General features: G+C 42.7%; 1 protein-coding gene across 1 annotated transcript in view; it reads left to right on the forward strand.

Annotated features, from left to right (window-relative positions):
• The first annotated feature begins 523 nt into the window (after window positions 1–523).
• large2 (LARGE xylosyl- and glucuronyltransferase 2) overlaps window positions 524–27,518 on the forward strand; it is an 88,463-nt gene continuing 61,468 nt past the window's right edge. The window contains exon 1 of the mRNA XM_037793728.1: window positions 524–1,046. The gene's annotated coding sequence lies outside the window, so the exon portion shown is untranslated. The remainder of the gene's footprint in view (window positions 1,047–27,518) is intronic.

A 27,518-nucleotide genomic window follows, 5' to 3' on the forward strand; every position in this document is an offset into this window, starting at 1 on the left:
ATAACTATAAAATAAATGCAAAAATAAATAAATAAAATATATGCAAAAAAATAAATGAAAAATAAATACATAAATAAATAAAAGGAAAATTAAACAAAAGAGTAAGTAAATAAATAAATAAATACATAAATAAATACACACGTTTAAAAATAATAAAATAAATGAAAAATAAATAGAAAAATAAATGAAAAATAATAAAAATAAAACAAAAATGGTATTAATTTTAAAATGTATTTGTTGATTTTTAATAAATAGATAAATAAATAAAAGGGAAAAAAATAACAGAAGAGTAAATAAATAAATAAATAAAAATACACATTTAAAAATAATTATAATATATATATATATATATATATATATTAATAAAATTAATTATTTTTGCTACATTTAATGACAGATTTACTTATGTATTTATTGAGTTATTTATTTGTATTAGAATGCAGTTAAATGTGTACAGAAGCGTTTCTCCAGCTGACTGAGTGACTGTCTGCTTCTATTAGAGCTTCAGTCTCTGTGATTGGCTCCCAGCTGAGTCTCAGAGAGGGAGGTCCTCTGCTATTGGCTGAGCCTGTATAGGGGGCGTGGCCTCCTCCGGTGGGGGGTGGTGCTGCTGCAGTGAGCCTCATTCTTCTGGAGGAGCTGAGCAGAGAGAGACTGTTCTTCCTCCTCACCGTGCACATAGACCGGCTCATGCACGAACAGCAGACTCACTGACAGCCAGCAGCACCGACCTCTCTCCTCCTCCGTCCCCGGGTTAGGGTGCACCGTCCTGGGGCTGAACTCTGCGCAGAGCAGCCTCTTCTCTCTGGAGCTCTGGAGCTCTGCAGCCTCGCAGCACAGTCTCTCTGCTGCTGCTCCACCACCTGGCTCTCTCTCTGGCTCTCTGGCTCTCTCTGCATGTGTGAGGACAGTTGTTAATCTCTCACACCTTCTGGAGCCTTTTCCCTGTTTCTGGGTGGATTTGTGAATGATTTACCCCCCTCCTGGATTAAGACATGGAGTGATTCAACTACAGTGGAACTAACAACCTTCAACTACAGACACAGGTGAGGAACATTTACTCTTTATTGTGGCTGTAGCAGAGGAGGAAGCAGCCAGTTTGAGTCTGTAATCTGCTTTAATGGGACCATTAAAGAGTGTGTGCATCAGGTCCATGTGACCTGTGTCCTGGATCAGGTCTTAACTGAGCTACATTCTGATCCTCTGAGCCATGTATGTTCAACCAACCCCCCCTCAGAGCACACACGCACGCACGCACGCACGCACACACACACACACACACACACACACACACATACACACCACCCCCCCCCCCATGGCTTTTCTACAGAATAATTAATGTAAATATTTCTGTGAATAACAAACCACTCCAGTTAAGTGAGTAATTCTGCCACATTTTAAATATGTAAATCATTTAAAATGCTTTTTTAATTGAGCCATATTTATTTTAAGGTCATGGCTGATGACCTAATTCTACTCTTGGATGCATTTTAAAATCCTTAAAAACAAAACATGCAGCTCCTGTAGATGCACTAAATAGTGAAACCGAGAAGAAAATACTCACTTTACTTTTACTGATATATTCACTGACATTCTCCTGCTTCTGTAAGTCAACATCATTTTATTTTAAACAGTTAAGATGAAGGTTTTGCCTCCTCTTCCTTGGATAGGGAGTGGATTATTCCCCACTGATCTAATGCATTTATTCATTTATTAAAGGTTTAATAGTTAAAAATGTTCATTATTTGGAACCATATTCCTGTTTGTTCGGCTGCACTGTGAACAGATAGATGCATCTCTGACTGCTGTCCTCAGTGGTCCATACATGTGGACCTTTAGGGCGTCTCTGGCTCTGAGGTAGAGCGGGTCGTCCACCATCCCCGGCTCCTCCTGTCCACATGTTGACGTGTCCTTGGGCAAAGATATTTAACCCTGAATTCCCTCCGAAGGCTGATCCACCGGTGTGTGAATGAGTATTTAGATCCGATCCTGATGGGCAGGTTGGTGACGACAGCCTCTGACATCAGTGTGTGTGAATGCTGACATGTAGTATGAAGAGCTTTGAGTGGTCGGAGGACTAGAAAGGAGCCTTATAAATGCTATAAAAGTCCATTAACCATAACCATGCGTGATCTGAGAGGAACTGTGCAGTTACCTCCAGGTACCACAGCTGTCTCCAGATCAGCCAGGACTGAACTCTAAAGGATTATAACACCGTTTAGTACCGCCGAAGGCCTCGGGAGGAGGTCATGTTTTCACCGGCGTTGGTTGGTTTGTTGGTTTGCTGGTTTGTCTGTTAGCAGGATTACTCCAAAAGTCTGCGAAGGATTTGAATGAAATCTTTCGGAGGGGTGGGGTGTGGCACAATGAACAATCCATTAGATTTTGGTGGCGAGCCGGCACACCTGGTGATTGTTGGAAAGAATAACGACGACTGTTTACGTGAGTTTTATTGTGTTTCTGTCCAGTTTGAATGAAGTGTTTTCGATGCCACGCTACGTACAGCTGATCTCAACATAAACAAGAATACACGTGAATGATGGCGCAAGCTGAACGGAGAGGGGGGGGGCAATCGTACTCGAGCAGTTTGGCGGAGGTCTGCGCTCTCCGAGTGCCATTCTAGTTACTTGTTAATTTATAGAGGACAGTGCACATGAATCAACTCTGACATTTAACAACATCAGTGCTATAGATGTGCTGAAGTTAGCTCATTGTAACATGACACACGGACAAGAACAGTCTTTTGTTGAACCTGCGTTAATTCTTTTTTTTGCCTATTTACACAAGCAGCAGACCGGCCTAGTCGCATGAAAAGGTGTGTTAATGACATGATAATGTGCAAGGCAACAATAAGAACGCCGCAGGGAGGGGAGGTGGATGGGTCCAACAAACACAGGACTTTCAACCAGGAGAACGTGCTTTGTTTTGTAAGTTTACGTTACATTACGTTACGTTAGTGACGTGTTTTTTAGAGACGTTTGTGACATGTTTATCTGTACTTATGTAACATTGTTTCCATTTGTTGTTTACTTAGTTTCCGTACTTATTTTAAGGCCAACCATGATGTTTTTCCTAAACCTAACCAAGTGTTTTTGTTGCCTAAGCCTAAATTATTGGTTTTGTTGCCCCCTGCTGGTACTGCACATTCATGCACGTGTAATATTCACGCCTCGCTCAGGCAAAATGTGACCTTAACAAGCTGTGCTCAGGTGGACAGGACACTCTTTGGCTTGATCTGGGGTTGAGCAGACACAGAGCAACATGGTCATTCATTAGAAGTTGTATTTGTCTAATATTCTCTCTCTCTTTTAGCTCTGGTTTTGGTCTCCACCATCTCCTGAGAAAATTATCTGTCTCTTTAAGCTGCTAGATTTTCCACTTTCTTCACCAGCTCATCTCTAGGTGTGTCTGTGGAGACACTGAGACGGAACCAGACAGGATGTGTCGCGCAAAACCAAAACGCTATGGCTAAAAATGCTCCGTAAAGCTGAGAGGACCTGCTGAGTCAGGTGATAATCCTTCTGGGTTCGTCACTACGAGAGACACCTCTCATGTTGACACATGTTCATATGAGAATATTGATGAGAGCAGCTTTAAATAACAAAAAGGGCTTTGTAGAAAAATATGCATCTGTTCCATATCTCAGGAATCATATCAGGACTAGACACCCGTACCTCGTCTCCGTTAGAGACAACGTCTACAGAAAACACACACTGTTAATCTCCGGGGTTTACGTTGTACCAGCTGTTACTTCTCTGACACTCTGCTGCTTCCTGTCACTCTTACACCCTGAAAGAAATCCTGCATGCTTTGCCATTTGGCGGATGAAATGCATCATGGGTTTATTTGACTTTCTGCACTTTCTGCTTCCGTCTCCCTCCGTCCCACCCTCTCCGTCCCTCCCTCTCCGTCCCACCCTCTCCGTCCCTCCCTCTCCGTCCCTCCCTTTCTAATAACCGAGGTGAGCACTTCCCCCGCTTGTTTCAGAGAGCAGTATATTTAAATATGCATCACTTGTTAGAAGGTGTTGCCAAAGCGCTGCACCGTGAGGGGGACGAGCGCCGAAACCTCCCGTAGTAGCAGCTCTGCTTGGCTCTCCCCGCCGCCGCCACGGCTGACTCCACACTTAACCCGACCAGGAAGCGTAAAATCAGATTTAGGAAATGAGAAATTCTATTTTACATTCGCTCGGGAACCCTTTAAGTGTGCGATTGGAATTCTTGATGACTCGCCGTCACACTTCACCTCCAGCACTTTTATGTTAATGTTGGTGGCGAGGAGCGGCGACGCGTGTCAGAGTGTATCACGGCGTGGAGGCTGTGGGGGGCGGGCCCAGACTCATACTGGGGGTTTGAGGCCCATATTGATTGATATTTTAAAGGGGCACCACTGACTTTACTTGTCATGTGAAGTACCAGTACTACTACTACTACTGCTGCTGCTATTAGTACTACTACAGTTGTATGATGTCATTAGTGATGAGGTTATTAGTGATGGGGTTATTAGTGATGAGGTTATTAGTGATGAGGTTATTAGTGATGAGGTTATTTCTTCTGCATGGAGTCAAATTTATGACACAAAGACTTACAAACCTGCAGGTGTGGAGTTGGACAGTGATGGGTGTTTACCAGGCAGGGAGTGTCTAATAAAAGGATACCATCAAGTTGCATTATGGGAAATGTAGGATGGAAGGACAATCTTTAAAAGTAGTTAACACAATTTAGTTTTAAAGCTGCTAATTTCATTAACGCAACTTGTGATTTCTAGGTTGTAGCGGGCTCAGTTTTAAAGCTAGAGTGAAGAGACTGGTATCATATGAAACTAGAAAACCTGATGAATCCATCGGTACCAACCATGTTATACTAGCTTGTTGTGAAGGAGGTTAAATAACGCTCCAAAACTTGCGCTACATTTTGGCGAGGAAAAACAAGGGGCGCCCTTGACCTCTGACCTCTAGATCAGTGAATGTAAATGGGTTCTATGGGTACCCACGAGTCTCCCCTTTACAGACATGCCCACTTTATGATAATCACATGCAGTTTGGGGCAAGTCATAGTCAAGTCAGCACACTGACACACTGACAGCTGTTGTTGCCTGTTGGGCTGCAGTTTGCCATGTTATGATTGGAGCATATTGTTTTATGCTAAATGCAGTACCTGTGAGGGTTTCTGGATCAATATCTGTCATTGATTTGTGTTGTTCATTGATTTACAATAATGAATATATACATACAATTTTTGCAAAATCGCAACACCAACTTTTTCCAGAAGGTGGTTGAAGGAATGAAAGAGGAAGGCTGTGTTCGCTGCAGTTTACGTTAATCAGAGTATACACAGCTGCATGTAAACAGGAATATTAATTTTCATTATCCATGTAAACAGCTTAGTAGGAATATTGTCTATTTCTGAATAAGGGGTAAAGAAGTGAATATTTAGTGCATGTAAACGTAGTGGGTGTTGGACCTCTTGTTCCTGATGGGAGTGAATCCCTGCAGCAGGTTCAACATGTGGAGGCTGTTAGAGCAGCACATTATACTGATCATATCTGTGATGAGCTGAAACCTGCAGTGCGTTGGTCGAGCTCCGGTGATTCTGTGTGTTTCTTTTTGCTTCATTAGAAACCAAATCAATCCCATTCCTGAACATGTGGTGACTCACTCTGCAGAGTAACGGAGCGAATAATTACAGAGCTGTTTGTCTACATGTGAGCACACACTTCACAATCGATGGTAATTTTGATCAGTCCGCGATGCGGTGTGACCTGTTACCGTGGGCGACAGATGGCGGAGTTGGTTATTAATCATAAAGAAAGCAAGAGGAGGAGGAGGAGGAGGAGGCTGCAGAAAAGAAATAAAAGATAAAAATGGAGGGAGAGACAGAGAGAGGAAAACAGCAGATGTTCCACAATTATTCTGCAGAACTATCTGGGGAGGTTCAGGTGTGTGTGCGAAAAGAGCTTCTTTTTTTAGTTTATTTTGATTTGTGAAAATCCATAATCCTTAATTTATTCTGTATCTAAAAAACAGAGAATTTAGCCATCAATAAAATACATCAGTCGGGGATGTGAAGAGGTAAAGTGCAGATGTATGATTGAATTAATAACGTGCTATAACGTGATAAATATAATGCAGGTGTTTATGAATTTTCTTTTGGCACCAGGTATTGCTTATTTTATTAATCTAGGGTCCTTCTGAGTGGAAATCTGTGTTCCCTTTTAAATAATAGGATGTTTTGTGGTAAAACATTTATTGTGGTATGAGATGTTCTTCATTGGAGCTGCCGGCAGTTAATTAAATGACGTCAACATGATGACTTTGAGGTTAATACAGTAATTAAAGCACGACACGGTCTGATAATGTACGACAACATGCCTCTAGTGTTGTGGTGCTGCTGTCAGAAGCTGAACTATAAATCACTTCCCACGTTGGAGGTGTGTATGGCACGATTAATGCAGAAGCATAAGTTCACCTGAAGTTGTGGAGTTCCTCAGGGCTCCTTTGTGGGACATGTGATGTTTATGAACCGTGGCTGTATTTATTCACTAAATCCTGTTAGAAAAGTACATTTTTCAAGTTAAGGTAGTGATAAAAAGGTAATTACTGCTGTATTAAGTGTCTTTCAGAATGTATTTGGTGTTGCATATTGGTAGTAATACGCAACAATATTAGCGGTATATAATAATAATTACTGGGAGACGAGGTTGCCTTTCAGACATTCAGATTGGGGGTTCACATTGCTGACATTTGTCGTTGTTTTCATTGAGTAAGAAGTCAAATATAGTCTTCTTCACAATACTCCCGTTCGTACTTCCTCCACCGTCCAAACTCAGCATGTGGAAGCAGCCCTACAAACAGTACTCTACCCTTTTTCCACCAAAATTAGCACATATATGCAGTTTTTTTCAACACTAAAAACAGGTGTCTTTTGCCTATTTTTAGTGGGTTTTCTACACTCTTTCCCATTGCCAGTAGACGAGTACCTTTCTGTATTTATTTGGTGCGATACGCATGTTCAACGTCACGAACGTGCCAGAAAACAGTGTTAGTAAACAGTGAAAATATTACGGTGGTTACTTCTATTTCATTTATGTTACTAATTCAGTCTCATTTCAAACTCTCAAACCAGAGTTGGTGATTGTTAGAACAGTGGAAAGACTCACAGAGACGGTTCTGATGAGTTTTATTTTGTTTCTGTCCAGTTTGAATGAAGTGTGTTTTACGACAAAATTACTGTTTTTGTCAATGGAGTCTGGTGGCTTTGAGGCGAACATATATCAGATGTTTCTTTTCACATCTAACTCGTGAATTAACGGTTTATATCAACCCGATCTCACAGGAAAGCGTTAAAATACCACAACATTCTATGGATATTGTGCGTGTCATGAGTACGCATTTTAGCGTTTTCGCGTGTCATTTGTACGCCATGCAAAAGGCCGTCATGTTAGGTTCAGGCAAGGAGGAAAGAAAGTTAGGGTAAGGGAAAATGTCATGGTTGGGTTTAAAATAAGTACGTAAACTAAGTAAAACACGTACGGAAACAACTACGGAAAACATGTCACAAACGTCAATAAAAAAACACGTAACGTAACGTAACGTAACGTAACGTAACACTCATATATTTCCATCACTGTCGATCGGAGCTGGAGCCGATAAATTACTACTACTACTACTACTACTTGACTACTGCAGAGTTGTTTGTCCCGGAATGAATGCAGATTGTAACCTTTCACACTGAAGACAAAAGCCAGATGTTGGTGGATGATGGTATGTTTTTATCCAGAGGGAAAGGGGCTTCAGAGAAACACATGTGTATGTGTGTGACGTACTCGAACATCAGCTCGCTGTAATGTTTCCAAGTTGAGTTTATACTGTACCTGCTATTATTACCAGAAGATGATCATTATATAATCACTTCCAGTTGATCTCAGCATCAGTTCAATGTTTTATTGATTACTTGGAGGGATGTGAATAGTTTGGAGCAGGTTTATAATCCAAAGCTTTTAAGCCGGTAGAGCTTTATAGTCACAGATCTACTGACCTCAAGCTTAGTTTAGCATATAGTCTCAAAGCAGGGGGGACACAGCTGGTGTGTATGTAAAAGCAAGTTCTGGTTTTATGTGTATTATTTTTTATGATTGGACAAAGCAAAGCTAGCTGCTCCAGTCTTAATGCTAAGCTAAGCTAATGGTCTTCTGGCTGTAGCTTCATATTTCAGGTTGTTCTCATACACCGTTCGTAGCTATAGACACACAAGGTGACACACTGTAATTGGTTTATATCCCAAAAAATCAATTAGTATGTAATCCACGTAATCGTGAACCAGGAAGTAGAAAGAGCGACAAACGTCGGCGTGGATGGGTCAAAAACAGCAGACGGGCTTCATGTCCCGTCTGAAACCAGAAGTCAACGTTGATTTATTTGTCACGTAACGTCCGTACTCAAGTAACGCCACTTCCACAGTTATTTTAACCCAAAGCACCATCTTTTCCTAAACCTAGCTAAAGGCTGCTCCACACTAACAGATGTTCCAGATGTTACCAGATGTGTAAAATGTGAGAGAGCCGACACATAACGACATGTTGTGTTAAATTGAACAGTTTAGTTCCTATAGTGTGAGGAGAGAAACAGAAACACTACACACTAACAGATTCATTCATCAACTACAAGAGTCCCAACTAAAACAACGTTAATCTCTCTAAATCTCTAAATCTCTGAGATCAGACGGGACTTTAGTGTGAACAAACATGGCGGACGACGGAGAGGAAGAATCACTGATGTTAGTTTTTACTTTATATTGAAAACTGAGGATGGATGAAGTCATGGAGACACGTTGAATAAACACTAATCAACAAGTTGCTCCTCCATCTCTGAGCTCCATCTTACTTCTACTTTATACTTCACGTTTAGCATTAACTCATGCGTTAGCTCATGCATTACCTCATGCTTTACCTCATGCATTACCTCATGCTTTACCTCATGCATTACCTCATGCTTTACCTCATGCATTACCTCATGCTTTACCTCATGCATTACCTCATGCATTACCTCATGCTTTACCTCATGCATTACCTCATGCTTTACCTCATGCATTAGCTCATGCTTTACCTCATGCATTACCTCATGCTTTACCTCATGCATTACCTCATGCTTTACCTCATGCATTAGCTCATGCTTTACCTCATGCATTAGCTCATGCTTTACCTCATGCATTACCTCATGCTTTACCTCATGCATTACCTCATGCTTTACCTCATGCATTACCTCATGCTTTTACCTCATGCATTACCTCATGCTTTACCTCATGCATTAGCTCATGCTTTACCTCATGCATTACCTCATGCTTTACCTCATGCATTACCTCATGCTTTACCTCATGCATTACCTCATGCTTTACCTCATGCATTACCTCATGCTTTACCTCATGCATTAGCTCATGCTTTACCTCATGCATTACCTCATGCTTTACCTCATGCATTACCTCACCATGCATACCTCATGCATAACCTCATGCATTTACCTCATGCTTTACCTCATGCATTACCTCATGCATTACCTCATGCTTTACCTCATGCATTACCTCATGCATTACCTCATGCATTAGCTCATGCTTTACCTCATGCTTTACCTCATGCATTACCTCATGCATTACCTCATGCATTAGCTCATGCATTACCTCATGCATTACCTCATGCATTAGCTCATGCATTAGCTCATGCATTACCTCATGCATTACCTCATGCATTACCTCATGCATTACCTCATGCATTAGCTCATGCATTACCTCATGCATTAGCTCATGCATTACCTCATGCATTACCTCATGCATTACCTCATACATTACCTCATGCATGAGCTCATGCGTTAGCTCATGCGTTAGCTCATGCGTTAGCTCATGCGTTAACTCACGCTATTTCGTCAAAGTAGTAGATTGGTTTAAGAGTTGTACTAAAAATAGTATTTCTATCTTCCAAATGTCTTAATCCAGCACCTTTTGAATATCTAATTCTCTCTGTTGTCTCTCCTCCGTCACACTGCCGACCTCCAGCAGTGTTGTAACTTCCCCGTTGGACTCTCCGTCTCTCTGCTCGGGTCTATAAAGAGCTTCCTGCTCTATTGTCTGCATAAAGTGGACCCTAACCATTAAAATATGGCTGATCAATATTTCAAAGCTGCTGTATAATATTAATGTTACGAGCTGTGCTGAGTGAGCCTGAATGGACTCCTACAGCTGATCGTATAATAATACCTTTTTATTCTACCTCTCTTAAACTATAAACTTCTGTCATTTACAGCATTTTTACCTTTAAATGAGAATTCTTCTCTATTAATATACATAAAAGTTTTGACTTTCTAGTTACCGTATTATCTCCTTTTATTTCATGTGATCCTGTTTTTAATTGCTGACCTATCTCCAAGCAGCAGGGCGGCAGACGGATTCATCATAAGCTGAATTAACAACTATTATCTGCTGATTATTGCGCCCATGGCTGCGTTCTCCTCCTCCTCCTCCTCCTCCTCCTCCTCCTCCGTCGTTTCCCTCCATCCTCTCCCTCCGTGCTAATGGTTTCTCCATTAACCCCACCTGATGGCTGTGTGGGTAATTACAGATTTATTTACGGCCCGTGGACACACACAATGAGAAATAAATAACGGGTTTGACCAAGCAGAAAGAGACATTAGCCAGCCGTCCCTTCAGCCACACAGAGACACTGTGACTCTTCTCTTTAATGGAGGCTGCTGCCAGAAGGTTTGACGGTGGCGTCCTTTGTCTCTAGATGTCCTTGCTGCTGCTGCTGCTGTATCTCCAGTTTAACTCGAGCTGCTGCTCTGATGTCAACAAAGTGTTTTAATATAAAATCAATACAGAGTCTGATGTAGGTTGAGCAGAATGCTCTTCACACCGTCATCACTCGCTTTCTCTGTTTTTTGACCGCTTGGGGGCAGCGGACACAAGACCGAACAAAACGCTGACATATCGTTACCTTTTAAATTGACATGTTGAACATTATTTCCACGTCCAGCTGTTACATATGGAGGATGGAACCTGCCAAAATGAGTTAATGAATAAATAAATGACTCAATAAATATATGTTATTAAATGCAGCAAAAATTATAAAAAAAATAAATGTAGCCATTAATTAATTGATAAAAAGTGTTTTAATTTGCTTTTTAATTTTTTTTGGTATTAATTCCATTATTTATTTACTGTTCTGTTTAATTTTACATTTTATTTATTTATGTTTATATTCTTATTCATTTTTAAATTTATTTATTTTTGCATTTTCTTTTATAGATATTAAAAATTACAATTATACAATTTATACCTAAATAAATAAATAAATAAATAAATAAATAAAAGGGAAAATTAAACAAGAGTAAATAAATAAGGGAATTAATACAAAGATAAATAAATAAAAAGCAAATTAAAACAGAAATATCAATTTATGTCACACAATTAATTAGTGGCTACATTTATGACATGTTCATTTATTTTTTGAGTCATTCATTTTTTATTTTTTATTTCGGCAGGTTCCGTCCTCCATAGTTACAGAGCAACATGATGATTCATTAGGACTCTTTGTGTTTGTGTCACCTGATGAATCTGAGTCCAATATTTTCTCTCTTTTAGCTCTGTTTTTGGTCTCCACCAACTCCTGAGGGAAATATGTCTCTTTAGCTGCTAAATGCTCCGCTATGTTCACCAGCTGGTCACTAAAGGCCTAGACACACCAACCCGACATCAGAGAACTAGTGGTGGTGACGAAGGCCACCAGTTGCGTTGCCTTTGTCTTTGCCAAAACGTTGCGCTCGAACACACCGCAAAGACGACAGCTGACGGCCGACTACCTCGTGCGTTCTGCTAGCAAAGAGTATAAAAGAAAAGAGACGAAACTCCTGTGTTTTTTTTTTGACAACAGCCGCTGACGCCATTTTGGACTGAAAACGATTATTATATTTATAATATTTTATTGTTCAATACAGGTCATTTCAGTACAATATGACAATCAAATAGTAATAATGTAGTTTTACTTTGTACGTCACTTTTTAGGCAGACGTTTTACTGGCGTCCGGTAGTCGCTTTCAGTCCAAAATGGCAGAAGCTCTGCTGCTGGGCGCTGACGTTGCAATGGAACGAACAATTGATTTTCACTTCTTGGTAATAAACGTTCTTTGCGGTAGTCTGTATTCGTCATTCAAAAAGGGAAACAGGAAGACCGAGGACGGTGGATATACAAGCTGTTGTTACGATACGTACAGGAAACCTACTTTATCTTTAAGTCGATAGATTTATGTCGGGTTTAAATATTACCTGTTTGTTCATTAAACATTGATGCTGTTATCTCAGACAGGTTTCTTTCTATCTTAAAAACTCTAAAGATGAAATCCTCCCAGACCCGGGGACTTCTTTACTCACTTCTCCATCTGTTCATTTAGTTTAATGTAGAATAAAACGTTACTCTCTGGTTCTACTACATCCAGCTACTGCTGAAGGTAAACACTCATTCATCAGACTGTTTCTACTCCAACTCGTCTCCGTCATCTGATCCTCTCCATGTGTTAGCGTGTACGCAGCTCGTCTTCTCATCATTCCCTGAACCGGATCCAGACGCTCAGACGACCGGTCGGTCTGCCGGGCTGCATGCTAATAATCCCTCTGAAGCTCTGATTGATTTCAGGTCGTTATCCGCTCGCTGTGTTTGTGCTGCTGAGGGTTGTTTGTCAGATCTAAGTTGGCCACAGAATTGAGGATTAAACGGTAACAAGTGAGAGAGTCAGATTCTGCCGTTGGGATGTTTATCACCGCTTTCACAGCACATTTCTACATTTGTTCCGTTTTAGATTTATTCTGTGTCGTTAAAACGTCTGCTGATGGGAGGTTTTACTGACATTTATTCAATCAGGAGCCGGTCTAAAGAGCCTTTTTGTGATTTTAAGAGCGGTTGACATTTTTAGAGAATGATGGGAGCTCGGGAGGAAATTAAATATGAAAATGTTTCTTTGTTCCTCTGAGTGGTTGGATGTTCTAGTTTTATGTTTTTATTTCAGTTGATCGCATGAAAAGTGACAGAAACAGTTGAGTGAAGAATGAAAAAGAGAGCTGAGAGAGAAGTTCAGAGTCTGGATGCTTTCTCACCTTCACCCAGCGCCCAGCGCCCAGCACCCAGCGCCCAGCGCCCAGCGCCCATCACCCATCGCACAGCGCACAGCGCACAGCACCCAGCACCCAGCACCCAGCACCCAGCACCCATCACCCATCGCACAGCGCACAGCGCCCAGCACCCAGCACCCAGCACCCAGCACCCATCGCACAGCGCACAGCACACAGCACCCAGCACCCATCGCACAGCGCACAGCACACAGCACCCAGCACCCATCGCACAGCGCACAGCACACAGCACCCAGCGCACAGCACACTGTGTGGTGCTGGAGGAAACTGAAAAGGGTTCATCCTCTGGGATCTTTCTTTCCATTTACACTTAAATATTGTTGTGTACAAGAGGAAACTTAAAGCCTGTTGGTGTTGACGGGACAAACATCAGGAGGTCAACTACAAACTACAACAACAAAACCTACCAACGCATTTAGCAGGTGAACCAGAACTCTGTAACCGTCTGTAGCTTCCGAGTCCCCTTATCTCTTCCTTATCTATTGGTGAGAAAACCTTTCTTACTGTCTAAAGAAGTTATAAAGTGTGTAGCGTGTCATTGTCACGTTCTGCCTTGTCGAGGCGTGAATATTACACGTGTGTAAATGAAGGTGCAGAACCAGCAGGGGGCAACAAAACCACTTCAATAAGTAGTTGGTAGCTGTTTTGTGTCTCTTTGTAGCCACTTTGTGTCTCTTTGTTGCTGTTTTGTGTCTCTTTGTAGCTGTTTTGTGTCTCTTTGTAGCCACTTTGTGTCTCTTTGTTGCTGTTTTGTGTCTCTTTGTAGCTGTTTTGTGTCTCTTTGTAGCCACTTTGTGTCGCTCTGTTTTGTGTCTCTTTGTAGCCACTTTGTGTCTTTGTAGCTGTTTTACGTGTTTTTGTAGCAACGTTGCGTTTATGTGTTCTTTTGCGTCCTGTTGTGGTTGTTTTGTGTTCCTTTGTAGCCACTTGTTATCTATGTGGTTGTTTATGTCCCTTTGTAGATGTTCTGTTCCTATTTGTAGCCGCTTTACGTCTCTTTGTAGCCGCGTTGCGTCTCTACGTGGTCATTTTGCGTGCTACTTTTGCATCTTTGTGGTCGTCTGATTGACTTTCCCACAAGAACTATAGCTGTAATATGTTGAACATGAGGGTTCATCCTGTGGAGACCATGACTGTCAGCAAACTGATGGAAATGTGGCCTGTAGATGTTGAAATGTGTCTCTTTGGACGGATAGATGGACAGGAAGAACAACATGTTTAGTCTCTGCTGCCGCTCGAGGTGCAGAAAACCGTTAATGGATAAACATCCACCAACATTTACCTGAGAGCAGCAGAGAGCTGATATGATTGGTGAAACCTGGACTGAACCTGTGTTCATATCTGGTCACATCACCACACAGTGCTGTTTGTGTGTGAAAGGTGTGAGAGGTGTTCAGGTTGAATCCAGCAGCAGCAGGAGGAGGAGGACGAGGGTAAAGCCCGACTGACCCGTGTCCTCCTGCTCTTCACGCCGCTGTGTGATGTGAAGCAGAGCTGCTGCAGCGCCGATCGCCTTCAGCGGCGAGCTGCACGTGGGAGTCCATCTCTGATTTAACGCCTTTTATAGAGGACCCTGCTGCTTCTCTCTCTGCGCTCCTATTTCTGTGCACTATGAAAGGTGTGTGAGTGGAAACAGAAACAGGTTTGTAGGTTCTCACATAACAAGGATAGAATATGTGGAATATATCTGGTTTTGAAATGAAAAGCGGAGCAACAAAGAGGATGGACTGTGCAAAATAAGAATCCATGGAGACTTTACGTTAATGTAATGTGTTATAGGTCCAGGAGGAGATCAGAGCCTCGTCACGCTGCTGGCGTTTGTAGCATATAGTGAAAATACTCAACGCTCCCGTTGCAAAGAATTCAAAAAAGAAAAAGCATGAACATAGTGGTCGTGGTGGTTATTGTGACAGTCCTAGATCCTCCAACTGGAGACATGAGATTTGTTAATTTAGAGTTTGAGCTGCAGCTGGATGATGAGACGACTCTACACAGACACCAGCGTTGTTGCTTTATATAGAGACAAACAGAGACAGATGTGTGTGTGTTGCATTAACCCGGTTAGCTACTGCTCAGTAATGGATGAAATAAAACAAACAGCTGCTGGAGGAGAACTCAGAGGCCCAAATGAATCAGGGACGTCGGACCATTTTGACCTGGTATGACCTGGTATGACCTGGTATGACCTGGTATGACCTCGTATGACCTGCGTTTGTGTCTTTCTTACTGTATAAAGACTTCTGGATCTGATGTTTGATTCTTCTTCTGTTGTGTGAAGGATAAATAGTTGAGTTGGGGGTGTGATGTGGCTTCTCAGCATGCCTGGGTGGGGAGGGGACTCCTGCAGGGGAATATGAATGGAGGATCAGGGAGGTGTTGGAGCCTCGGGAGGTGTCAACACGGCTCTTTTGTCCTCGTCGTTCGGCCTCTCGGTATTCAGATAGTGAGAGGTGATCTGATCTGATCTGGTGTCAGTGTGAGAAGAAGCTGCTGGCTGCGTGGAGGAACAGGAGCTCTGCTGCTCAGAAGGATTCGTGTTTCTGTGGTGATGATGATGTTTGTGTCTCTGATGGACGGGATGATGTTTCTCTCCTGAAGCTTCACCTTGAGGTAAGACGTTAACCCTGAACTCAGACCAGTTTTAAACTGATGGAAGCGTAGGAACGGAACGGAGAAGACAAAAACAAATATTGTATGTAGTCCTCATTTCATTAAGTCAGAGTAAACATACATGTGTTTTTGGACGTTGGACCAGGAGGACTTGGAGCTGCACTCAGATACAAAAGACTTCTCCGCTCCTCAGTGAAGGAAGTATGAAGAGGTTAAAGTAACTGGAAAATATAACTGGAACAACTCAAAGGAACTTCTCAGTATAGCATGTCTGATCCTGGTTTAGTGTAGGATATCGATATGAGTTTAAATTATAAAGAACATTTGTAAATAATTCATATTCTGTAGTATTTAATTTGCCACGAGCTATACCTCCGCCATTTTGGACTGAAACTAAAGGACTTCTGGAGGACTAAACCTCATCACGCTGACTTGTTGTGTATACTCACGCTCATGTGACCGTGTTGTAGTTCGTTCATTCACACTTCAATAATCATAAAGTGGTGTTGATTAGTGGACATTATCTTGATGAACAAAATGTTTAAGTATCAGAAACATTTGTTTGCCACAGAGCTGATTTTCTGCAGAAAACCTTCCTGGTTGTTCTGCAAATATACGTCATCCTTGCAGCGCTCACTATAAACTGAACTACTCTGCTGTCCGGGTGTCTGCAGCTGTCTGTGTAGGCGTACGTTCGGGAGTATAATCAAGTCTTTAGAGTGTCGATGTCAGGAAACGTCCAAATGTAATGTAGATAAATCTGAAAACTGTGAAAAGTTGCAGGCTGTGTGCACACTAAACGTTTACTGTCTATTCTAAAAGCAAACACGTTTTATCCAGATGTTTTATCCAGACGTTTTATGCAGTGTTGTTTGTTGTTTACAGATGAGGCATAAAGTATGAAGTGTTCCAGAGGAGAGAGAGATCACATGACAGTCGTGGTTCAGTTGATTGAGTGACAAGTCAGCAGAAGAAGATTGTAAAATGACATTAAACTGAACCTGAACCTTCTCACAGATATTTCTTACAGTGTATTCTAACGCTTTTAAACCGTGGTGCTGCTTTAAGTGCTCGTCTGATTCCCTGGAGAGGAGCCGGCGTGTCATCCTCTCTGCATGTTTCTATCTCGTCTCAGTTCGTCAATCCGACCGCAGCTGAACTTTGCTCCCAGCATGCAGTTATTGTTCCTTTTGATTGACAGCTCCGGGCCCCGGCGGGGGCGTCCGTTGTGACAGCTGATGACGGATCAGCTGGCGACGACGCGTTTGTGTCAGATTCAGCCTTTTTGTGGTGGCGGCGGCGTGTGTGTTTGCTTTGTTTCCTCTCCTGACGTGTGAGCGTGAAGTCCTGATATCTGACTGATATGATCAGCTGGTGGTGCTGATATCTGTCACATGAATCTGTATTTAATAACAGACGAGGAGAAAAACACGAGATGTCTGATGTGACTGAGTGACAACGGCGTAGAAAACGTTATATAACACTAGTTTAACTGTTTCATGATGCAGGTATCGCCCCACTTTTTAATTAATAATGCATATTTCTTTTAACCGTTTTAACCCATCGCGTCAATCGGTTAAACGCTTAATTATTAACATCCCTAATAGCGTCAAATCATAACAGAAGTTATCTGGAGACGCTTTTCATGTAGAGCAGGTCTGGACCGTACTTTATAACTTAGAGACCCAGCTAGAGATCCCCATGAGAGCATTGCATTGTTATGTGACAGTGGCAAGAACTAGTCCCCTTTAGTGGGTAGAAACCTGGAGCAGAACCCGGCTCTGCCTCCACCGGTTGGGTTTAACCCTGTACATCCTGGTCGCTATAGTCCATTAGTTTACCGTTCCAACGTGAAACAGATCCATTAATCTGACAGCGTTCTCTTCAGACTCGTTGGACGTTTTAGTGAGATGTTACTAGATGAACACAGTGAGACTGCCGGACGAGGACACAGACAGTAAAGCCGTTAACACAGTTATGTAACGAGGTCTGAAAGTGGCTTCATGATATATATGATCTGTCTATGTCAGTTTATAAAGTGAACTAAATCATGGAGGACAGTGGCTGGTTGGTGGGAGCCGTTCTAATCCTCCGTCTCTTCTTCTTCTTCTTGTGTCCCGGGCTGACAGGAAGTCGGCCCGAGGCAGCTGGAGGCTTCGTCCTCACTGACTCAGTCAAACTTTGATGATGCCACTCGGCTCCATCCCTGACAGAACACACACTGAGTCTCACACAGCAACCAGTAGAACCCAGCAGAGTTCAGATGTGTGACACGGAGCAGACTGCCGGGGGGTTTACATGCAGAGTTTTTAGATTTGGAAGCGTCTGCTGTGAGCTTTTTTAATCTCCGGCTTCTGTTAAAATGAGCCTCGTCGACGTGTGTGATCCATCACAACAAGCACAATGTTTTCTAAGAAAGTCTCATAACTCTTCCAGCAAACAGCCTCCTGGATTTCATTTTGAAAAACAAAAAAAAAAAGAAGCTTTTTCAGCGTCCAATTATCAAATCTGAGACGTCTGAGTGTCCTCGAATGCACCAGAAACTGCAGCGTCACATTATGATAATGTCACTTTGGCAAATTCAATTAAAGGCAACAAAAAATGTTGACTGTGATGGATGGACTCTCTGCACAACCATTCTGCAAGTAGAATACTGAAATATACCGAAGCCTGGAAGGAAGGACGTCTACAAACTTATAAACTGCTCAGCAGATATTCAGTCAGTTAAAGGGACTGTTTGTAACTTTTTAAGCGTATAAATGTAGCGGGTCGGGACACATGCGCGCTCGCATATGCGCAATCGCGTGTGGCCGGAGCTCGTCTCCTCTGCCTGCTCGCCTTCACTCAGACGGAGTGCGCGTTCTCACGTACTCGCTCCACCTCTCACGTGCATGCTGCTCACTCCACACTGCAGAAGAGTTAGTTTAGCTCTGAGAATATCTAGTGAATGTTCAGTGGACGTTTGTGCAGAAATAACTGCTGCAGCTCCTCCAGACCAACAGAGGTTTCCCGTGTCTTGTGAAGTGACGGGGCTCCTCAACGAGTTACGTTGTTGTCTCGTTCCCTGCTCTCTCCGGCTGCGGCCAGAGTTCCGGAAAAGCCAACGCTAGGATCAGATCTAAATCATGTTCATGGAGAGACCTTCGTCTGGTCAGCTAACATTACTGCCAAGCAGCTGAAATATAGAGTGATATTGTGCTTTTAGCTGACGTGTGTCTCCTCACTGTGTTGAGCGACGCTCGTTCAGGTATATTTAGAGCGAGCAAGCGCAAGCCCGACGCTGACTTTAGTTGATTTCACGCCCACAGGTGTCGCTGTTAAGAAGCATTTCTAAAGACAATCATATATATATGAGAGAGAGAGAGAGAGAGAGAGAGAGAGAGAGAGAGAGAGAGAGAGAGAGAGAGAGAGAGAGAGAGAGAGAGAGAGAGAGAGAGAGAGAGAATTGAAGCCAGCGTTTCAGTTCTTCAGCTGAAACGTACAGTTAGCTCGTAGGTTAAAAGCAAACACTCCAGTAGCTAACATTAGCTTGCCAGTAGCCCCGTTTGGGACAGTAGTTAGCTAACGGGAGGACACGTCAAAGAGACACGTCTTGATCACTCCACAACTCCACCACTTCCTCCATGTTGACTTTCTACTTCCTGTTTGGTGCTTCCTGTGTGGTGCTGGAGAGAGCGCTCCTATTGGTTGTTGACGATGTTCACGTCATTGAACTTATGATAAACTTGATTGAGTTTATTGGAACGTCAAGACGAGAAAACGTTTTATGACCACCTAACTGTAAACGATCTAGATCACGGTAGGACGCCGCAACTCTAGAAAAACTCTCCTGGTTTTATTCCCACATTGGAAATAAGTCTGCGACATGTCAATGAAATCGGTGTCAGGTCGGCCAAAGTAAATGGAGATCTGCTTTCTCTGAGGTCAAGAATGAACTTTAATGCTAAGAACAAAAGATTGATTGGTTGAATCGCGGGCTCTTCTCTGACCGGTAGAGCCTCTACATTCTGAATAGAGCTGTAATTTATACCGTGTTGAACCGAGTCAGAGCTTCAGCTGAACCCATGAATAACAGATGGGCTCCCTCTCATTTACCTGCTCCCCTGTGAACCTGAATGTGACTGTGATGGCAGGAGCTCTGAGTTTGTTTGTGACAAATGGAGGCACGGAGGAGGAAGAGGAGGAAGAGGAGGAGGAGGAGATGCTGAGAGGATGCTGAGTCAGGGTGAAGCTGTGACAGGAGGAACAGAGAGAGGCTGTTGAATATTTCAGGAAGGTCGAGTGGAGCTGCATCTCTCTGTGGGTGTTCCTCCTCTCACAACTGCAGAGCTACATTAAACACCATCTTCACCTAAAGAGGACTTTAGTTTTACTTTTCTCGGGTTACTCACCGGGTGCTTCAGGAAATCACACATGTTCATTCACTGTACAGTAAGTCCTCATATACTGCACATGATGCGGCTCAGTAATCAGATCTTTCAGATTGTCCTGACGTTTGGACTGACGCAGTGAGAGGACAGACTTTGTAGTGAGAGTTGGGGATGCAGAGATTGATTTATGAAATACTCAACACATTATTGTACTTTCACATTTGATGCAAAGATCATACGTCGTCCTATGTTCACTCAATTACGTTTGGAGGGAAGCGTATTTCGTCGTTTGTCTTTGACGTATCACAAATATATTTGTAAGGATAATCCGTGGACGGCCGCAGCAAGTCACGTAGTATATGGAGCGACCGTTAATGAAAGTTACGTGGATTCATAATGAGTATAACGAGCGAGGAAGTCCACTAGAGGTAGATGATGGGTCCAACAGACACAGGGCTTTCACCCAGGAGACCGCTGAAACTAAAAGAACTACGTTTTTTGTTAAAATGTTTAATGATAACCACGTGTTTAAAACTGCGACTGTTATCAGAGAAAATACGTTTCCCTCTGGAGAATACAGTTTAGTTGTCTGGGGACATCATTTAGTAGGAGTCAGGGTTTCACACTATGAGCAATAAACTAACCGGCCACCTACATTGTCGCAGCGTTGCTGTTGAAATGTTGCTGAAGCGCTCGTTGATGTATTCTGTCGTTAAACAGCACTGGGGACCGGCTAGCGGCGGTTTTATGCTCCCGCGCCGACGACAGCCGTGGCCGGAGACATTATGTTTTCAGGTTGTCTGTCCGTCCATCCATCCATCCATCCATCCATCCATCCATCCATCTGTTCGTCCACGAGGTTTTAACTCTTCTAGATTACAAATTAAACTATATCTTTGTGTTTTCTTCTGAAAAATGTTTAAAAATGGAAAAAAGTTAGAAAAAATAATAAAAAAGGAGGTTAAATAACGCTCCAAACTTACACTCAATGTTGCATGAAAAACTGTCACGTCCATTTTCAAAGGGGTCCCTTGACCTCTGACCTCCAGATCAGTGAATGTAAATGGGTTCTATGGGTACCCACGAGTCTCCCCTTTACAGACATGCCCACTTTATGATAATCACATGCAGTTTGGGGGCAAGTCATAGTCAAGTCAGCACACTGACACACTGACAGCTGTTGTTGCCTGTTGGGCTGCAGTTTGCCATGTTATGATGTGAGCATATTGTTTTATGCTAAATGCAGTACCTGTGAGGGTTTCTGGATCAATATCTGTTATTGTTTTGTGTTGTTAATTGATTTATAATAATAAATATCTACATACATTTGCATAAAGCAGCATATTTGTCCACTCCCATGTTGATAAGAGGATTAAATACTTGATAAATCTCCCTTTTAAAAGATAAAAAATGTGTGATTAATTTGCGATAGTGCGTCTTTGTGAGAGCCCAGTTGTTCCTTTACAGCGTGAATCTGAACTGAGGAGACGGACTCATTTAGACTTCTAGAGACGAGTCAGCTCTTCTTGACTTGGTGACGTTTTTAGTTTCCAACATGAAGACTTGGGTCCATGTTTAGCCCTGATGATGCTCGTTGCTGGTACTTGAAGGCACCAGAGTGTAATGTACATGAAGATCCACTCCGCTGCTTCCTCCCTCGCTCTCTACAGTTTGTTCTGTAACTGAACCTCTGAGTAGACTCCTCTTTCTGTTTTTATAGCTCTCTGTGTGGGATGTGATCACACCTCTCTACCTGTTCTCCTACACATGATGCTGCTGATTCGTGACTGTTTGTCTCTCCGTGAGGCCGACTGAAGCTTCCTCATTATCTTCCAGTGGAAGGCGCCGGCGTCTCCATCTGGAAGAGACTTTTAAGCTAATAATGAACCCGGCGAGGCGTGACGTGGCGTGGAGCCAGGACGACCGGCGCTCAGTTCAGTTGAAGCTCACATGAGAGGTCTGCTGGTGGAAGGAGGAGGAGAGGAAGTGAGAACATGGATAAGAGCAGGAAGGAGGAGAGATAAAAAGCTAGATAATGTTTTATACTTCAGTGTAAAAGCGGAAGCGTTACTGAACACGAGCTGTTAATGCTGTTCATAAATAATGCAGCGTCCATTTAGCCCACGCTCCTGAACTCAGCAGCACTGAGTGACCTGGGCTTGGACGGCGAGGAGAGTTAGTTATCTCTTTGTGTGTCTGCTGGTAGGAATGAAGTCATCTCTACATGAGTCTCCCTGAGATCAGCAGCTCAGGACGGGGACGTGGAAAAGAAGAAGTTCGTAGTAGAAGAATTAAAGACACTCTTTATTTCTCTAGTCACAGGATGGTTCAAGAGGAGATTTAAAAGCTCAATCTGACTCCGTCAGTTTTATTTCCTCCGGCAGGTTGATCCATCCAGAGCCTCGGGGTCCTCTTTACATTTAAAGCCTGAACTCTGGGACGGACAAGAGACCTCCAAGCGTTCGCCCGAGGACCTCGACCTGCGTACGACAGGCCGCCGCCGTCGTTTTAGATCGTTAGATGACTTATTATTTCTCATCATGGTCATGTTTGAATCAGAAGTGAGGTGGTAACAAACCGACGCCGTGCAGACAAACTGTGTTCAGACTCAGAGGACTTCAGTTCAACTCCAACGTCTCCAAATATGTCACGTGTTAGGATGGAGCAGCTGTTAACAACTACTTATGAGGAGGAAACTGCTTGTTAAGGCATTACTGTAACCTGTATCTGATTTAAACTGGTTTCTCCTCATTAATCACATTTAAAGCCAGTGACAGGAAATGGAGCATAACGTGATGCAGCAGCTCTGATAGCAAAACACTCAGCATCGAAGTCTCCACTTGTTTTTCACTCTGAGTGATGAAGAGCACCACAAAACAGGAATCTAACAACGCTCCATATATATATATTATATATATATGTAATATATATTATATATAGTATATATATATATATATATATATATATATACTATATATATAATATATAATATATAATATATATATATATTATATAATATATATACACACATACGTAATTAAAGTGTTTTTCCAGAAGCTTGAAACACAAACCAAAGTGCTAAAACAACAGAAAGTGTCATCAGACAACAGACAGTTTCTTCTTCTTCCTCCTCTGTCGGCTTTAAACGGAGACCGTGACTGAATACCGGAGCGGTCGTCATGACAACGGAAACAATGGCAGTGGATATTTTCGTGAGAACACCTAGTGTTTTGTTTAATTATATTTAAACTCAAAATAAGTGTGTATGTACATGGATGGATAAAGAGAACGGAGCTGACGGGAGAGCTAGAGACCACCACGGAGGAGTTACAGGAAGTAGTAACTACGTCCGCTTTTCAAAATAAGGCGTTAACAAAGGGAACTGGATATACTAAATACATCTATTGAAATAAGATTGATGGATTATATTCACCAGAAGTATCAAACATTATAAATTAAAAAGAAAATCCCACTAATCTGTGAGGGAAATGTCTTTATTCTTTGATTTTTGGGTTGCTGGATAATCAATAATTCCTGACAATGATCCTGATATATTTGACTTCAGGACGTCTCTGACTACATACATGCTGAAAATCAAACATTTTACTGGATTCATTTAGAGATTTAACAAAGTAAAAGTCCCTAGAAGTGTACGATTCATCTTTTTCCCTTCATGGTCTAGTGGTCAAAAAGTTAACAATAATCACAATAAATGGTAATATTGAATCACAATACTTTTCAAATCAGCACCCAATCATCGTGATAATATAAAATCGGGAGATAGGTTTCATAATGTCAAAGTTATTGACGATTAATTTTGAGTAGATGGACTAATCCGTTGTGTTTGCTTCTTGTAAAGCGTTCTCCATCATAGATCCAGTTGTGGCTGCTGGGTAACACATCTGTACCGCCACATGTCAGCAGAGTCAGACCTCCTGTTTCTGTGGAGCTGCAGGTTGAACTGAGAGATTGACGAGGTTAATCTGAGTGTAAATGTCAGAGCAGCTTGTTTACATCGTGTGTGTGTGTGTGTGTTCAGCCTGTGTACACGTCCACAGTGTGTGTGTGTGACTGTAACACGTGTGTGTGTGACTGTAACGTGTGTGTGTGACAGGCTGCTTCAGTTTGTCTCTAATCACCAGGTTTCTTTAGTTTCAGTGTGGAACAGCAGTGAGAGTGAAGTGGGACCAACTCCAGGAAATGAAGCCAGAAATGTGTCAGATAAACATGAAAGTTTCCGTAAGGAGGCGTCTTAACGCCGCCTGGATCTCCAGCTACTGGACGTCTCAGGAAATGAAAGAAAAGCTGCTTCAATATTTTACTTTATTTCACTGGCAATATTCACATTGGATCAGAAGAGAGACAGTCACAGTGGAACGGGGAGATTTATAAAAGTTGTTCACTTATAAAGAAATAAACCTTTTATTTTTCTCTTGGAGGTTTATTTTTGATGCCTAAAACCAGTTCAAAATACATTTTCAGATTGCTGAATCAGCCAAAAAGCCTCCGACATGGGCAGATTAGAGCCGACGGTGAGGACACAACGCAAAAACTAGAACGGCAGACGCTCACCGACGCCACCAAAACTGTCCGACGGCCGACCGACGACTTGGTGTGTCGGGACCTTTAAAAGTCTGCATTCATGACTGAGGCTGAGGTTTACGCTGCTGACAAACACAGTCCTGTTCGTCTGAATCTGTAGGATAAAATCCTCAGTGTCCCAGAATGCACTGGGTGATAGACACTTGCTTCAACTGAGTAATAACGATGGATGTTACAGGATTTCTGACTCTTCAGACTGAGGTTTGTGACATTCAAAGAGAGAAAGTGGTGACACTTTGAACGGCTCCGTGAGCGTCACTCATCGTCTGCAGCATCTGCACTCTTTACTCTGCTGTCTCCTGGCACCGGGAGAACCAGATGTGAGTCTAATCTGGCCCGGTTTTAGGGCTCTGGAACTGGGCCAAAGTGGGGCTGAGAAGCATGCAGCACTTGGGCCAGTTGTTGTCCAGCTGTGGACCGACGTTGGCACCTGGAACTTGGCCCGGTTATCTCAGGATGTAAACAGCTGTTGTGCTGAACCCCTCTGGCTTTCTGTGGCTCCTTTTAGTATTTTGATCTTATTTATCCTTCAAATTAGACGCACCGTATTTACACAGCGACACATTTACCAAAATACATCACGCTCAAAATCAAATGTTGGAGTGAAGGTTGTAAAAGCAGAACTGTACGTCATGGTTTAATGTGTTACAGTTTGTGAGTGTTGAGCTGGATAATTCTCCCCGCCCATCCAGGCCTGAGCTCAGTCAGCGGGTCCTGGGTGTGGCGGCGGTGGTGGCGTTGGTGTGGTGGTGTTGGTGTGGCGATGGTGTGGCTGGGATATCTGGGAGCTGAGGGGGGGGTAATGAAGCGTGGAGCGATGCTGTGATAACCTCATTATTCTCCAGCGCTTCGCTCCAAAAATCCTCCACCAGCTACTGAAGCAGCAGAGAGAGCCAGTCGATGGGTTAATCGTGCATGCAGAGTGGATATCTGAGTGCGTGTGCGTGTGCGTGTGTGTGTGTGTGTGTGTGTTAGAGTCTGAGCTGCGGTTACTGGTTGTTTAAAACGCTGCCTACTTTGCAGAATTACATCACTTTTAGTTTCAGCAATTTATCGATATTCAACATATATATTAAAAGTAACATTTAATAAAAGAAAAGGTAAATAATCCAGGTATAACTGGGATTATAAAAGGACCATGGATCTTTAACTTGGACGCTTCTTCTCCTCATCACCTGCTGATCTGTGTCCTCCTACAGCAGCATAAACTCCAGTTTAAATATCAATATAAATGTGTATATTTCAGTGATCGTGAGTCTCTCCTCTGAGGCGACATCCACAATAAGACGTCTTCGTTATAAAACACATAACTTTTGCTACGTTTCTGTCTAGTGTCCACACTACTCCGGCGTTAAAACGGAGACGTTTGAAGACGTTTGAAGACGCTGCTGACGCCGTTTTCATTTTAAGAGTCTGGGTCAGTGTTTCCAGATCTCACGAGAGAAACAAGCAACCAGGTCTGTAGAAACGAGCCCAAAAGAAGCAACTCTCCCCCCAAAAAAAGCCCAAAACAAGCGACCTTACCTACCGACCTCAATATGAGAGAGAGAGGCGGCCTCTTCATCATTTCATATATACACTATGAATGAATTTATTTTAGATTGAATGCATTTCATTGTATTTTTGCATCCATTTTTATCTTGTAACTTTACATGTTTCTTGTTAACTAAACTTAATGCTTAAAACCTTTTAAATGATTGTATTTGGGGGTTGTGTATGGATCCTGCAACAGGACAAACTAGACTAACGGTATAGAGGAGAGAGACAGGAGCACAAATAAGCAACTACACTTTACATCAAGCCCCAAAAAACGCAAACCGCGACTAACCCAACATCACTTATAATACGCAGACTTGGCAACTCTGGTTTTAATCATCACGCCGCATCACGTGAACCTTTTCCAGAAGGAAACAAACGACATCAACGTCGACCTCCAGCGGTTCATTCTAACATGGATAACGAGTTACGAGCGTTGCTGACCTTGTTGTCTCTGCTAGCAGCAATTCTCATGTTCGTTTAGTTTTGAAACGCATAACTCTCGCTATGTTTCTGTCTATCGTCCGAACTACTCCGGCGTTTTCGAACCACTAAAACGGAGACGTTTGAAAACGCTGCTGACGCTGTTTTAGTTTTAAAACTCCCAGGGTTGTGTTTTAGTCTGGACGGACAGAAACGGAGACCTTTTAAAAAGCGATGATGCAGACACCCACGTTGGCTTTCCTGATTGGGTCTCATCAGTCATGACGCGTCCTTCCCTGATCAGCCTCGACCACGGGCGGTTAATTCCAACATGGAGTTAGGAGTGTTGCTGACCTCGTTGTCTCCGCTAGCAGCTGTTGTGAAGTTAAATCCTACATTTCATAATGATACCACTGCCTACATGTGCAGGGATGTGTCCTCTGGAACCAGAAGAGTGGAGGCTGATGGAGCAGCACGTTAATGAACCATCACATAAAGGATAGGTCACATGTCTACACACTTTTGTCCGTGTGCTGTAGTTTATAATGAAGCAGCTGGATGTTTTTAGGTGAGTTGACATGAAGCAGAAACCTTTTATGATACGCTGAAGTATTCAGAAGCAACTGGATGACCTGGACGTGATGTCTTGTTGTCACAGAGACTTCCTGACTGTTACCAGTAAAACACGACTCAGAGTCTGTAGGCTGAGCTCATTAAAGTGGACTTTAGGGAAGGTAGCGCTGCTCTGTGGGGGGGACGGAGGGGGGACGGAGAGGCAGATGGGAGGAGGAGTGAAGCAACAAAAAGAGAG

The sequence above is a fragment of the Sebastes umbrosus genome, chromosome 2 (assembly GCF_015220745.1).
Source record: "Sebastes umbrosus isolate fSebUmb1 chromosome 2, fSebUmb1.pri, whole genome shotgun sequence".
NCBI lineage: Eukaryota > Metazoa > Chordata > Actinopteri > Perciformes > Sebastidae > Sebastes > Sebastes umbrosus.